General features: G+C 47.2%; 1 pseudogene across 1 annotated transcript; it reads left to right on the forward strand.

Moving 5' to 3' along the window:
- Nucleotides 1–10,941: 10,941 nt before the first annotated feature.
- Nucleotides 10,942–11,774, forward strand: LOC309812389 (proteasome subunit alpha type-3-like; annotated as a pseudogene). The gene has a single exon. The product of its transcript is annotated as a proteasome subunit alpha type-3-like (transcript).
- The last annotated feature ends 305 nt before the right edge of the window (nucleotides 11,775–12,079 follow it).

Below are 12,079 nucleotides of genomic sequence, written 5' to 3' on the forward strand. Positions count from 1 at the left end.
CTAGGAGGAATGTTTCTGCATCTCACTGCATAAATAGTAAAGTATCTGATTCCGTGATTCCAGGGGCCACCTCAAACCTCACTGGGGTTTTCCTTATACATTATATGCACTACCTTTCCTTTCTAAAATCTAAAAGATTCTGAATCCCAAGAGTCATCTGGACCTCAGGGTTGGGTTTCAGGGGTTGTGGACTTGTAGCATCAGCCCAGGCTTAAATTTAGAGCGAACAGATTCCAAACTTGAACGCCTGCTCCTTAGAGCTGGTTGCGGGACGGATCCCAGGAAGACAAGACAGGGTGGGGGGACGCGGACAGCTCAGGCAGTAACTATTTCCCAAATGGGACACAAGTGCAATGTTTCCATGCTTTAACAATCACGCAGCAGCCCAGAGGCATACCTGCTGCCCAGCAGCCATGGCTTCACCCTTTCCAGCGGTCAGACCTTGAGCAACACACTCATTTCCTCACATGGGTTTCTTCATCATTTAAATGAACCCACCTTGGAGGAGCACCGGGTGGGGATGAAAGTAAATGAAACGCATAGCACACTGAAGGAACTCAGTGGGCATGGGCTACCTCGACTGTTCCTTCACCCGGTGAAGTCTTCCTTGACAGCCCTGTACTGCTAGGCCCCTGTGGGCAAGACAACGTATAAGTTACAGGGTGAACTCAAGGAGAGATAGAAAGTGCACACCTAAGAGTGAAATTGAACTGAGAAGATCAACGTATGATCTCAAGGGAGAGGAGAGTTTGACCTGGAGAAAAGGAAGCTTGGGAGGCAAGAAAGGCGCCCTGGGCGGTATCAGGAGACCTGGGTTGGGTCAGGCTGACTCATTATGCAACTCTAATGTAGCTCTTTCCTCTCTGGGCCATTTTCCTCACTGACAAAATGTACATCTAGCCTTCAGTCTCCTCTGAGTTCCCTTCTACTTTCTGTGATGTCAAGTATCTGAAGGCCTGTCACTTAGGAGAAGAGAAATTAGAGCTGGTCTTTGTAACTCCAGGGGAGCAAAGTGAAGGACTTGGTAAGGGGCTCTCCCACAGTCAGGATGCCCGCCGCATCCTCACCCCAGTGAGGCAGGCTGGGGACTGAGCATTGGGCAGGGAGTCAGAGAAGGGGGCCACGGCATGAAGAAAGGCAAGTGGCCGGCCCTGGGACAAGGAGAGGGAGGAATGAAAACCCAAGGGTCTGGGATCCCAGCACGCTTGCTGAAAGTTCTCTCCCTTCCGGTAATAGCAGCTGCAAACAGCCCAGGCCCAGATTCCCAGAGACACCCCGGAAGGCAGTCCAAGAGCCCAGCCAATGCCCCCACAAAACAATCCTGAAGAGATCATTGCCTCCATTCCCTGTCTTGGGGAGACATTCTCCTAGACCCAGGATCTGCGTTCCAGTGAACAATTCTCTTCCCAGGTCTTGACTTCTGGGGGTTGGTAAGGCCTGGGTCTGCGGGTCACGAGAGAGAAAGGAGACAATCTGGGGAGCCTCTGTGACTGGACTGAGCCTCTGGGATGTACTCCCGGACCCAGTGAGCTTGCTCCAAACCATCCCCTTGCTCTTGAATTTCTTCCCTCCACTTGCTTCTCCATTCCCCACTCCCACCCGCCACCCCACCACTGAGGTCAGAGCCTGCAGAAGCCAGGTGGCACCAGTGAACTGAACCCTTCCCTGAATGGTGCCAGGTCATCTGGTCCAGAAGAGTTCGCCCTGTCCTGTGCCACCTGAGAGGCAGGGAAGCTCCATTGTGGACAGAGCCACTGGCCAAGTGTGGACCCAAGGGCTGGAGAATCCCTGGATTGGGAGATGGCGGGGGGCGGGGGGGGATGTGTGTCTCCTGGCTCCCTCAGTCCCACGCATCCTGGATCTCTGCTCCAAACATTCTTGAGCCCGCTGTGACAGTGGCAACAGCAAAGGGTAAGAAACGGGGGAGATAAGAGACCATGGGACCCTTACCTCTCTACCCTGGACAACAGTCCACACTTTGCTTCCAGAATTATCTGTAAATCCCCATCTGTCCCCTATCACCACTCCCTCCCCTGACAAACACCTCCATTGTTGAAAGTATAAAATCCCACCTCCTTATTCTTGCATTCCATCTCTCCTACCACCCCGTATTTGTCTCCCTACTTAACTCTCCAGTCTCCTCCTTCTCCAGACTCTTTGCTTCCTAACAATGTTTCCTCAGCTGCCTCCCGCCCACGCCTCTATAATCCCCCCTACTCTTCTGTTTCCTACATTCCACACTTACCTCAAGGCTCAACACTAATGACACCTCCTCCCTGAAGCCTTCCCCATAGCTCTGGCACCAGATCCTGGCGCCCTCTCATTAGGACCACTCATCAAGATTGTTCTTTTAGTACTTGGGGTGCCTGGTCCCATATGTTGGCTGGAATTGATTATTTGAATGAAAGGTGTATTTTTTTTTTAATTAATTTATTTATTTTTGGCTGTGTCGGGTCTTCGTTGCTGCGCGCGGGCTTTCTCTAGTTGTGGCGAGCGGGGGCTACTCTTTGTTGTGGTGCGCGGGCTTCTCTTGTGGAGCACAGGCTCTAGGTGCGCGGGCTTCAGTAGTTGTGGCACGTGGGCTCAGGAGTTGTAGCTCACGAGCTCTAGAGCACAGGCTCAGTAGTTGTGGCTTGTGGGCTCTAGACCGCAGGCTCAGTAGTTGTGGCACACGGGCTTAGTTGCTCCGCGGCATGTGGGATCTTCCCGGACCAGGGCTCGAACCCATGTCCCCTGCATTGGCAGGCGGATTCTTAACGACTGCGCCACCAGGGAAGCCCTGAAAGGTGTATTGATCCAATGATGGCACCTGTTCTACCATCCTGGAAGAGAGAGGATAGAGAAGCCCATAGCAGGGGTCATTGACCCCCAAGCCCAAACCCAAGAGATGTTCATATGATGATTAAAGTCAGATGTCCCCCTCCAGGTTCAGAAGCACAGGCCATGTATAAGATGAGGAAGCCATAAGGGAGGAAAAGAGACCCAAAGATGGAGGCAAGAGCTGAAGTAGGGGGCATGGAAAGCACTTGGGATGCAAATATTCCCTTACCCCCACCCCGCCACCCCCGGGAAGAGGATAAATTGCAGGGACTAAAGGGGGCAGAAACTAGTTCCTGGGAAAGAATGTGTTATTCATCCTAGAAGAAAGAAAATGGAAGTTTCCTGGAGGGGAGGGGTTGCTGATCTTATCTGACGTTTACATTCCAGAGGGCCCCTGCTGCTTCTTCTCATCTTAATTAGAAAATACCTGAGGATCCCCGCTAAGTGCTGGGAGAAAGGAATTCAGGCGCCTCCCCTGACCCCCACCCCAGCCCTGCTCCCTTCATCTCTGGCCTCCAGGCTTGCTGTGTGGATTTCTGTTTCTTCATCTACATTGGGCGGATCCTTTAAGCTAGATTCCTTGAGAGATAATATGAGAGGGTCTGGGAACTGTCAGGACTCCACTCCTGCAGAAAAAAAAAAAAAAATCAGTGCATCCCCAACATCGCCCTTCCCCACTACCGTGGAATGGGGTGCTGACACTTCACCCATTCATTTATCTGGCCGTCCATTCAAAGTCATTTATTACGGTCTCCTATATAGGTGCCAGACACAATGCTGGGTTTCAGACAGTTAGTCTCTGTCATCGATAAAACCTATAATCCAGCTATAAACATGCTGTGAGTGGGTGGAGACCACGTTTGTCTTCCAGATGTCCCAGAAGCAGTGACATCTGAGCTGGTCTTTGAAGGATCCATACAAGGTGGCAAGGCAGTGGTAAGGCTCGGAAGCGCATTGCAGGCAGACGGAATAGCATAAGCCAAAGTCTGGACCCCATCCCTTCCCGCACGTCATTAGCTGACCTTCCTCTCTCTCTTCCATCAGATTTCTTTCTCACTCTGCTAGGTCCTTCCATTGGCATTCAAATATTGTTGTCCACCTTAAGACAAGCTCCCTGGACCACTGACCCAGCAGCCCCTTCCCTAGCTCTCTGCTCCTTTCCACAGGCTCTCCCCTCCCTTGCCCCCGCTCACTCCTCAGCCCACTCCAGGCTGGCCAGGGCTCCCATTGCCCCATGGCAGCTGTACTAGCCTAGGTTCCCAGAGACACCACATTGTTAAAATCAGTTGACACTTGACATTCCTTCTATTCCTTGACCTCTTAGCTTTCAGCAGCTGAATATGAACACTCCCTCCTTCTTGGAACACTCTCCTTCCCTCTTCTCCTTGACACCTCACTCCAGGTTTTCCTCCAGATGTAGCTCCTCAGCCTCTTTCCTCAGCTCACCCCCTTTATCTGCTCTATAAACGTTGACATTCCTCTGCTTTTATTCCGTGTACTATTTCCTTGAGTAATCTCACCCATTGCCATGGCTTCAACTCCATCTTCTGTAGACCAAAGGCTCCCAATTTTAGATGTCCAACCCAGATCTTCCTTCCGAGCTCCTGATTAGTCTATGGAAATTTCTACCTAATGCTTCCTTTTGTTTTTGTTATTGCTGTTGTTTCTTTTTGTTTTTGGCCATACCGCGAGGCATACGGGATCTTCTCTGACCAGGGATCAAACCCGTGCCCCCTGCACTGGAAGCATGGAGTCCTAACCCCTGGACCACTGTGGAAGTCCCTGATGCCTCCTTTTAGATGTCTCTTAGGCATCTCAGATTTAACCTGTTTAAAACTGAAAACTGAACTATTGATCTTAACCGCCACCGGTTCCTTCTTAATTATTGCTCATCTTAGTAAATGACACTCCATCCATCCAATTGCTCACGCCTAAAACCTGAGAATCATATTCAACCTTTCCTTCTCTCTTACCCCATCCCTCTGCAGCTAATGAATTACTAAGTCTACCTCCAAAATAAATCCAAACCTGTCCCCTTCTCTTCATCTATACATGGTGTCCAGGCTGCAGCCATCTCTCCTCTGTACTACAATATCTCCCTAACAGTAGGCCTTCTCGTGGCTGCCTATGACCCCTTAGCTTTCCTCCACACACCATCCAGTATGGTCTTCTTTAAAAATAACTCTCATCATATCCGTCACCTACTTGGAATCCTTCAATGGTCTCAGAAACATGCAAACTACATGGTCAGTCCCCTGACTCTTTCCAGCCCCATCTTTTCCAGTCTCACCCATGTTCACCAGCCTTCAGCGACCCTGGGCTTCACTCAGTTCTTCTAACCAGGCACACTCTTCCAGCCCAAGGACCTGGGAGTGTGGTCCTCTCCGCCAGTCACACCCCCACCTACGCACACACGTTGTCCCTCACTTAGCTCCCTCCTACCTCATGCTCAAAAGATCTCTCAGGCTCTGGCTTCCTTCCCAGGCTCTGGCTAAATGGTCTGGTACCCAGAAGGCACTCAGTGAACATGGGGAAGGAAGGGAAGACACAGGGAGGGAAGGAAGAGGCATGGTGGGTGAGTGAGGCTCACAGCAAGGTGTATGTGGGAGCAGGGGAGGGCTGAGGGCAGTGTTTAGACAGGTCCTTTGAACTGCCTTTGAGCATTTAGTTTCTTTTCTTTTCTTTCTTTTTTTTATAAATTTATTTATTTTTTATTTTTGACTGCGCTGGGTCTTCATTGCTGCACGTGGGCTTTCCCTAGTTGCAGGGAGCAGGGGCCACTCTTCGTTGCAGCGCACGGGCTTCTCATTGCAGTGGCTTTTGTTGTGGAGCATGGGCTCTAGGCGCACGGGCTTCAGTAGTTGTGGCTCGCGGACTCTAGAGCACAGGCTCAGTAGTTGTGGCGCCCAGGCTTAGTTGCTCCGCGGCATGTGGGATCTTTCCAGACCAGGGCTCGAACCCATGTCCCCTGCATTGGCAGGCGGGCTCTTAACCACTGCGCCACCAGGGAAGTCCGAGCATTTAGTTTCAAATCTGCACCTGTTTGAATTATTCTGTTTTTTCCCTGGCACTTCACTGTTACAATGATCCGTTTTATCAAATGGCAGCTAATGGCATTGTGCACCGGGGACTCCAGCAGGCCCTGCGGAAGCAGCACCCTCTTAACCTTCCTCTGCCCCCTGGTGGCCTTCCAGGAGCAGACGGCTGTTCCCGCCTAACCCGGGACTACCGTGCTGTGCTCTGATTCTCTGCCTTATAGCACCACCATCTGGCCAAAGCTGCTGATAGTCGGTTTCTCCACCCACATTCACCTCCAATTTCTTTTCAACCTTCCCACTGGGCAGAGTTCATAGAATCATGGCCTCTTGGAGTGCAAACGACCTCAGTGGACAAAGTCCCATCCAGACATTCATCTATGCTTGAAGTTCATTCTGGAGGGCCATGCTAGAGGTGAGGACAGAGTGACAAATGACCATAGTCCAGCAGTCAAGGAACTGGCAATATGCATGGCAGGTGTGAGGGTCCAACCCCTGATTATCTCCTTTGTGCCTAAGCTATCCCAGGTTTCCTGGTCCTGCCCTCCATCTGCGCGCCCCCCCCACCCAACACACACACACACACACACACACACACACACACACACACACACACACACACAAACACCTCTCACCCTCCTTCACCCTGGGTGGAAAGTCATCAGCCTCCTACGAGGTTCTCTTCTGGGTTAGCTCAGTCCTATTAACCTATTAACACAATCTTTGACCCTGTCCACTTGACTCTCACCACACTTTAACAGATAATTGTGGGGACTTCCCTGGTGGTCCAGTGACTAAGACTCTGCACTCCCAATGCAGGGGGCCTGGGTTTGATCCCTGGTCAGGGAACTAGATCCCACATGCCACAACTATAAAAAGATCCTGCCTGCCTCAACAAAGATCCTGAGTGCTGGCAGCTAAGACCTGGTGCAGCCAAAGAAATAAATAAATGTGGGTTTTCCTTATTACCTAAGCAAGATGTGTTCACTGTAGAAAATGAGAAATCACAGATGAGCAGAAATAAGAAAAATTTTAAACCACCAGACTACCTCCACCTAGCCATTGTTAATTATAACCATTGTTAATACCTTGATGTGTAGCCTTCAAGATCTTTTGTTTTTGTTTCACAAAAGTGAGATTGGATTGTACCCACTGTTTCGTAATCTCCTCTTTACACATCATATAGATAATGGGATTTTCTTTCCCTGTCAAACAAATATTATTTTTAAGGATTGAATAGTATCCCCTCAATGAATGGATACAGCATAATTTTTTTTTTTTAACCATTCCCCTAGTTTTGGATATTTACATTGCTTTTCGTTTTTTGCTATCACAAACTGAATTGCAACAAATATCTCTCTGGTCATTTAAAAAATAATTTTGCATTGTAAGTGCTCCTGTGGGTGGCATGCTTACCCTGTTAAACTGTGAGGACCCCACAGAGAGAACAGCCCCGCACCTTTTTCCCTCATGCAGAGCCACACTTGCAGTCATTGCGGTCCATCCCCTTCTCTCCTCCTGTAAGCACAGGGGCCAGTAGACTCACTTCTCATCTAAATCCCTCCTGCTTCTGGTCTCAACTTCTCCAGGGCTCCCTTGTTTCTTACTTTTCTTACCTAGGACATAAATCAGTACGCATCTATGAATTAGTTTAAAAGTAAGGTGGTATTTTTACCATGGCATAGTGGAAAGAGCTTTGAAATCAGCTCAGACCTCAGTCTGAGTTGCTTATTACTCATGGGTGTCACAGGGTGTCAGCCCATGCCACAGAAGGGTATGTCTCAGGAAGGAAAACTGACAGTGAATGCCTCTAGGCAGGGCACACCCTCCACGGTCTTCCATGGACTGCACAGTGCTATGTGACTTACACCAATTCACATATGTGCCTCTGAACCCTGCAGCATTTGAATTTGAATTTGAGACCCGGGAAGATACTATCTCATTTGATCTTTAACAAGGACATTGTAAGAAGGGCAGGGCTGTGGGAGTAGTCCACCCTGAGTTAGGCAACAAGGGGGATCGTTGTCAGCAGAGAATTTAAAAACAATAAAACTGACTAAAAGTCTGTTTTTATTATCTTCATGCGTAGACAATTCTTTTTTTTTTTTTTGGCCTCACAGTGTGAGGCATGCGGGATCTTAGTTCCCCAACCAGGGATCAAGCCTGCTCCCCCTGCAGTGGAAGTGCAGATTGTTAACCACTGGACCGCCGGGGAAGTCCCATGCATAAACAATTCTAAACAAGGTCAGTGAGGGAATTCCCTGGCGGTCCAGTGGTTAGGACTCGGCACTCTCACTGCCGGGGCCCTGGGTTCCATCCCTGGTCCAAGAACTAAGAACCTGCAAGCCGAGTGGCGTGGCCAAAAAATAAAAAATAAATAGGGTCAATGATAAAATATTCCATAAGGAAATCTTTTGTTGGTCTAAGTGCTAAACAATTGCCGTGATGACTGTTGAGTTTTGAAAATAAATGTGTAAGCTTCAAATGAACACACTTTCATTACTTATCTTTCAATGAACATGGTATTCTCTATGCAGTGGATACCCAGTGTTTTCAACAATAATACCTGTTCATTTGGTGAGAAGTTTGTAACAGTTCAGAATTGTCCAAGCCCTTGCCCAGCCAGCCTTTGTGATAATACACCTTCCAGGGTTTAAATAGTAGATGGGAAATAGACAACGACCACACACGGTGATTATAAAGAAATAGCCCTTGGTTAACTCCAACTCTGCCACTCTATGAGGACATTTCCAACTTTTACTTGTGTTTAAGATTAAAAATAATGACTGCAAACTGCAAGGTATGATATTTTTGCTTGGTAAGTATAAACTTCAGGTCATACATGAAATGTTACACTGAATTTGAATAATAATAATATTTTTAGGGCTTCCCTGGTGGCGCAGTGGTTGAGAGTCCGCCTGCCGATGCAGGGGACACGGGTTCGTGCCCCAGACCGGGAAGATCCCACATGCTGCAGAGCGGCTAGGCCCGTCAGCCATGGCCGCTGAGCCTGCACGTCCGAAGCCTGTGCTCCGCAACGGGAGAGGCCACAACAGTGAGAGGCCCGGTACCACAAAAAAAAAAAAAAAGAATCCGCCTGCCAATGCAGGGGACACGAGTTCGAGCCGTGGTCCAGGAAGATCCCACATGCCGTGGAGCAACTAAGCCCGTGCACCACAACTACTGAGCCTGCACTCTGGAGCCCACGAGCCACAACTACTGAGCCCGCGTGCCACAACTGCTGAAGCCCGCGTGCCTAGAGCCCGTGCTCCACAACAAGAGAAGCCATGGCGATGAGAAGCCCGCGCACCGCAACGAAGAGTAGCCCCTGCTCACCGCAACTAGAGAAAGCCTGCGTGCAGCAACGAAGACCCAACGCAGCCAAAAATAAGTAAATAAAATAAATAAATTTTTTTAAAAAAGAGAAAACAAACTTGTTAAGGGCTTTTAAGTAGCTCACAGATTTCTAAGAGGGCCAGTGAGACATGCTCCATGGCTAAATATCCAGGGGAAAGGCCCAACCGGGGCAGCTGTAGAGAAAACACCATTGCTACTGCTGTTCAGCATTGATAGAGGTCCAGGCTGAATGATAGAAGCTCTGTTACTCCAGTCCTTTAATAGCCAGACTCTTCTACTGCCTCGCATGCCGGAAGACCAGTCCTTTCCAGAGTGGCCATCTCCTCCCTCTGCTAAATAGTCATTCAAAAAAATAATAATAAAATAAATTTTAAAATAAAATAAAATTGGCTTCTGCCCAGTAGAAAAGATGATTTCAAATTTTAGTACACATAGAATATTAACCAGTTTTGAACATATTAGCAACTTCATTTCAGCATTCCTGATTGCCTATAAATGTCTGCTCTTCAGATTCTCCTTCCAGTTGGTTTTAACAAATTGCAGGTTTTTCTCTTTAATTATTGAGTTAAGGAAAATCTTTGATATGTGTTCACTTCATGTTTGTGTGAGTCATGATTTTACCTTTTTGAAAATTATCCTACAACACAGCTTCCTCAACTGTAAAATGGTAATAATCATAGAACTTCCCCATAGGGTTGTTGGGCAGATCAAATTAGATCAAATATATAGATATATTGGGTTGGCCAAAAAGTTCATTTGGGTTTTTCATGTTACAGAAAAGCCCGAATGAACTTTTTGGCCACCCCAATGTTAGCAAAGTACCAAGCTCATAATAAATGCTTAATAAATATTAGCTGCTTTAATGTTGTTACTATTATTATTATTCAAAAGAGTTATCATTTAGTTGCCAAATCACACAAAACAGCAGCAAAGGGTTTAAGTACATCATTAAGCTCTAAACTGTGTGGCAAAGGTTATTAATCCTGGTGTTCAAAACAGGTTAATGGAGTCTGGAGTCATCCAGGAAGGCTTCTTGGAGGAGCAGTGGTCTAACCAGTCCTTGAAGGATGGGCAAGACTTGGAGAAGGAAAGAGAAGGTGGAGGAGATTGTCCCAGGGAAGGCAAGGCAAGGTCAACGTGGAAAAGAGTATAACTCGACCAGGATCTGTGACAGGTTCATCCCTAGCTCCTTCTGCTGTTGCATTTACCTTTGGTTTGTCTGTTAGAGAATATTTCACTATTCATTTCTCCACTGACATACCATAAAAACATTAATCAGCTGGATTATATTCTTATCAATACCTGTCAAGAGCACACAATTAACTACAGATTTGTAAACTCCTCAGGGGCAGGGATCAGGCCTTTAGCTGTTTCTCAAACACACTTCAGCATTAAAAAGTTTGAACTGGTAAGTGAGAGGGAAAAGAAGAAGAACTTGGGCCTGCTGCTGTCAAACAAGCCCGTCCTGATGAGCAACCCGACTGCTCTCTTGCCTAAGTCCAGAGTTGGGTTTGAGTTTGAAACACTACATGGCAAATCTCTAGCCAAAGCCCTCACCTGCCCCTCCTTTGATTAACAATCTCTAACTCAGGAAGTGGAACTATGGCATCTTTGGTGTCAGAGGTTGGATCTGGGCAAGAAAAAGCCCACCCACACTCCTCAAGCAGAAAGAGAACAGGGTGAGGGGGATCTCTTTACACCCTGAAGCCCTAGGTTTCCCAGTGGTTTTAGCACGATGAGCTCAATCGGCACCAGGTATGACCTGTCAGCCTCTACATTCTCTCCTGATGGAAGAGTTTTTCAAGTTGAGTATGCTATGAAGGCTGGGGAAAATAGTAGTACAGCTACTGGAATCAGATGTAAAGATGGCATTGTCTTTGGGGTAGAAACATTAGTCCTTTCTAAACTTTATGAAGAAGGTCCTAACAAACGACTTTTTAATGTTGATCGGCATGTCTGAATGGCAGTAGCAGGTTTGTTGGCAGATGCTCGTTCTTTAGCACACATTGCAAGAGAAGAGGCTTCCAACTTTAGATCTAACTTTGGATATAACCTTCCACTAAAACATCTTGCAGACAGAGTGGCCATGTATGTACATGCCTATACACTCTACAGTGCTGTTAGACCTTTTGGCTGCAGTTTCTTGTTAGGGTCGTACAGTGTGATGATGGTGCACAACTCTACATGATTGACTCATCGGGTGTTTCATATGGTTATTGGGGCTGTGCCATTGGCAAAGCCAGGCAAGCTGCGAAGACAGAAATTGAAAAGCTTCAGATGAAAGAAATGACCTGCTGTGATGTTGTTAAAGAAGTTGAAAAAATAATTTACATAGTACACGATGAAGTTAAGGATAAAGCTTTTGAACTAGAGCTCAGCTGGGTTGGTGAAATAACTAACGGAAGACATGAAATTGTTCCAAAAGATATAAGGAAAGAGGCAGAGAAATAGGCCAAGGAATCTTTGAAGGAAGAAGACAAATCAGATGATGATAACATGTAACATTTACTTCATTTACTTCTATTTAACTATTTAGCCCTTTGGATTATTACATACCCACTGACCAACTTTCATTAAATATTTGTCTTGTAGAAAAAAAAAAAAAGAACAGGGTACAAGACCTTGGAGGAGAGAAAAAACAAATGTGTAAAATATGTCCTGGGGTTTATAATCTAATTAGGAGGATAAAATCAACCAAGTACACAACTAATAGGAAACCAGGCCAAGAAGTTTTGGGACGATGTCCCAAGAGTGGGTAAGTCTTCTCCTATGAGACTGAGAAGGTGCAAGCTATTCTAAGTGAAGAGAATCGTGAGTAACAGTGGGAAAGCCCAGCGTCTGCTCTGGGCAAGGCAGAAGTTGGGGGC

This window comes from Mesoplodon mirus (assembly GCF_964341445.2).
Source record: "Mesoplodon mirus genome assembly, chromosome: 11".
Taxonomy (NCBI): Eukaryota; Metazoa; Chordata; class Mammalia; order Artiodactyla; family Ziphiidae; genus Mesoplodon; species Mesoplodon mirus.